Source organism: Cydia fagiglandana, chromosome 12 (assembly GCF_963556715.1).
Source record: "Cydia fagiglandana chromosome 12, ilCydFagi1.1, whole genome shotgun sequence".
In the NCBI taxonomy this organism is placed as follows: domain Eukaryota; kingdom Metazoa; phylum Arthropoda; class Insecta; order Lepidoptera; family Tortricidae; genus Cydia; species Cydia fagiglandana.
In genome coordinates, this window is record NC_085943.1 from 1,312,320 (window position 1) to 1,316,662 (window position 4,343).

Consider the following 4,343-nt stretch of genomic DNA (forward strand, 5'->3'; position numbering starts at 1 on the left):
TGAAAACTCAATGACTCTCTTCAGCACTATGTATAATTGACCCATCCTCCTTTCTATTGAAAATCTTTACGAGTAGTTCCGAAATTGCTGGCCAGTGAGCTCAAATTTGTAGCATTAATTGTTTAAAATGCAAATAGAAATTGTAAAGTAACCGTGCAGTCCTCGCATCTAAATATATTTGGTCATGATATTTTGAGTTTTATTCACCAGTACTAGAGTTCACTTTTATTAGCGATTTCATCAAGATGTAGCTTTATTGAATTATATTTGAGTGATATAAAGTTAGCACGCCGCACGCCCCGCCCCGCTGCACGCCCAACTCGAGCGTCCACTCAGGCCTTACACTTAGAGGCTCACTCGTGCATCTGTCTGTCTGTCTGTCTATCGGTCTGTCACAGCCCATTTTCTCCAAAAGTACTGGACCAATTAAGTTGAAATTTGGTACACATATGAAAATTAGTGACCCAAAGACGGGCATCTTACGTAAACAAATGAATTAAAATAAAACTACAGTCAGCGATAAAAGCTTAAACCTATCAAAAATTAAAAGACATTACTTCTTGATATCAGTATAAACCAGTGTTGCTTGGCATAAATGATGCCAGGTCTGGCATATTTTCAGTTGCTTTGGCACTAAAATTTTCCATTTAGCATCTAGCATATTTTTTAGCATAATTTAGTCTAAGCCAAGTTTGCACCAACTTGGCAGCAACAATATGCGTCATCGCCTAATGTGGTTCATATTTTCATATGAATTTCGACTTTTGTGGACGGATGGACGTCGACGGACTATATAAAGTTGGTCAAGCAGATCTTGTCAGTAGAAAAAGGCGGCTAATTTCATAAATGTATGTGTTTTAAAGTGTCTAATTTCAAGTGAAATTTTAGCATTTTTTTTAGTATATTTCGAAAAACTTTGCCATAATTTTTAACCGACTTCCAAATCTCAAAGAAGGAGGTTATCAATTCGGTTGTATGTTTTTTTTTTTTTTTTTTATTTTTTTTTTTATTTTTTTTTATGTTTGTTACTCCATATCTCCGTCATTACTAGATCGATTTTGAAAATTCTTTTTTTGATTGAATGTATATGCATACAGATTGGTCCCGTTTTTGTCAAAACCCAGTTCTGATGATGGGATCCACGAGGAATCGAGGGAACTCCTCAAATCTTAAAGGCATACATATAGTGATTTTTGGGTTTTTATCAACAAATCAAGCATATACACCCAAAAAAGTGACATTTGATGAAGTGGAACTGCTGATGATCATCAGAACGGAACTCTTTAACGACGCATAGTTCACGGTTGGCGATTTGTCCTCTTCGTTATGTTTGTTAAGCAAGTTAAGTTTTTAAGCCACATTTTTGTCAAGCTCGAGTTCTGATGATGGGATCCATGAGGAATCAAGGGAACTCCTCAAATCTTAAAGGCATGCGTATAGAGATTTTTGTATTTACATCAGAAAATCAAGCATTTTCATTAAAAACTGTTGCATTTGATGAAGTGGAACTGCTGATGATGATCAGAACAGAACTCTTCAACGACGCATAGTTCACGGTTGGCGATTTGTCCTCGTCGTTATGTTTGTTAAGCAAGTTAAGTTTTTAAGCCACATTTTTGTCAAGCTCGAGTTCTGATGATGGGATCCATGAGGAATCAAGGGAACTCCTCAAATCTTAAAGGCATGCGTACAGAGATTTTTGTATTTACATAAAAAAATCAAGCATTTTCATTAAAAACTGTTGCATTTGATGAAGTGGAACTGCTGATGATGATCAGAACAGAACTCTTAAACGACGCATAGTTCACGTTTGGCGATTTTTCCTTTTCGTTATGTTCGTTAAGCAAGTTAGGTTTTTAAGCCACATTTTTGTCAAGCTCGAGTTCTGATGATGGGATCCATAAGGAATCGAGGGAACTCCTCAAATATTAAAGGCATACGTATAGATTTTTTTGTATTTTCATCATAAAATCAAGCATTTACATTAAAAACTGTCGCATTTGATGAAGTGGAACTGCTGATGATGACCAGAACAGAACTCTTCAATGACGCATGGTACACGTTTGGTGATTACGAATTTCGATTTTGACTTGGACTGGGACCCGGACTCGGACTCATACCCGGATCCGGTTCGGACCCGGATCCGGTTTGGACCCGGACCTGGACTCGGACCCGGATTCGGACTCGGACTCGGAACCGGACTCGGACCCGGACTCGGACCCGGTCTCGGACCCGGACACGGACCTGGACTCGGACCCGGACTCGGACCCGGACCCGAACTCTGACCCGGACTCGGATTCGGACTCGGACCCGGACCTTGATCCAGAAAACCACTATGATACCTTAACTAAATAAACAACTATGATTACCTACCATAAAATTAATGTAGGTATAAAGTACGATGATGCCAATCTTACTAACCCCTCCCGCTTAAATTAAACCCCCGTACACCGCACGGCATGCGCCATTAAGTAGGTTAGGTTAGGTTTGAACTGCGATCCTCACAGAACTGAACAAGGATTACGTTAGGTTAGAACTGCGAGCCTTACAGAAAACGAAATGCTACTTGAAAAATGGGTTTGATTAGGTTCGAACTGCGATCCGCACAGAACCGAACTGCTATCTGAGGAGTGGGTTAGGTTAGGCTAGAACTACGACCCTCATGGCTCCTCTTCACGATGGGCCAACGCCGGCCACTCCAAGGGACGCATTTATGCGTTAGAGGGAGCAAGTGATATTGCTATCTCATTCTACCGCATGGCTGCGTCCCTTGGAGTGGCCGGCGTTGGCCCATCCTGTAGAGGAGCCATTATACAGAAGCGAAATGCTAGTAGAAAAGTGGGTGGTTTTACCTCCTTTTCTACATAGTGTACCATCTACAGTAATCTTTCATCGGCCCCCATGGAAGTCGGTTTTTTTTTCTTAAAAATTATGGCATAATCTAGACATTAGTCTAGCATTTTTTCAAAATCCGAGTTGGCAACACTGGTGTAAACTTTCCAACACCTGGTCCTAGTGGTCCTGTAAACCCCATATACATATCGAGCAAACTTCCCACACACCATCGCCCACCCTCGACCCCCGTCCTTGCGACCCACTTGCAAAGGTCGACGACCTCAAGGTCAGCTGATCGATGGCGTCATCCATCATTTTGTGGGGTACTTGCGGCTATCCCATAGCAAAACCCAGTAAGTACTTCACACCAAATTTTACAGGAGATTTAAAATAAAATATCTCGTCCTCAAAAAAGTTTTAGTTTTTAATAAAAAAAATGTACATGAATGGGTTGATTACTAACCATAGCATGAATCAACATCAAAATTCACGCTAACCACCAAGATTAGGGGTCTCCAAATCCAGGCTCGCGACGCGTTCCATTCCGGCCCGCGGACCCCCAAAGCGAGTGCCCACTGTCCGGCCCGCGGGAGCCAGGCTCCAGGGGTTCAGCATTCATTGAGAGTGGAACTGTTCCTAACAGCAGCAACCAGACACCCTCCCCCGGCGCAAAAACCGACGGTGGCCCGCGTGAAAGTTTCTGAGGCGCAATATGGCCCTCAGCCATAAAAGTTTGGGGACCCCTGACCAAGATGATCGTCAAGGTCATATCAAAAGCAGTTCAGACCCGTATCAAGTTGTAATATCTGAATCGGCCCCGGTATTGCAATTTTGTTATTTACGGGTTGACCTATTGAGGTTGTTGCCAAAAGAGTTGGAAGTTTTGACTAGGCGGCCATTTTTCACTTTACATTTTTTATACTATGCTGCTATATTTTTTTATGCTATGATGCTGGCGAACGAGTCTATATACAGCCTATGGACGCTTGCAAATCAAGCGCGTTGCTGACCATTTATCAGTTAAGTATTTTCTGTTCAGCATAGAAAATACTTAACTAGTAAATGACTTAACTAAGAAGTTAAGAAATACATTTACTATAGTACATTTTAATGTACCTTTATTCGCTAATATCACTACAAAACTTAGTTGTAAAACAAAGTCCCGCGCCGCGTCTGTTTGTTTGTGTGTATGTTCGCGATAAACTCAAAAACTACTGAACGAATTTTCATGCGGTTTTCACCTACTATCAATAGAGTGATTCTTGAGGAATGTTTAAGTTTATGATTTGTTAAGGTTTTGTGTAACCCGTACGGGCGAAGCCGGGTCGGTTCGCTAGTAAGGACTGTGGGTTAATTTAGGTAAATTAGAAGTATTATTAACAAGTAGAGTAAAATAACAGGATTGACTTCGCACCCCTTATTGGTTTATTAATTTTATTATTTTTCCTGTGCTAAGGACCTAAAGGACCCGCCAAATACTACAGGGTGATTCATGAGACGTGAGCAGG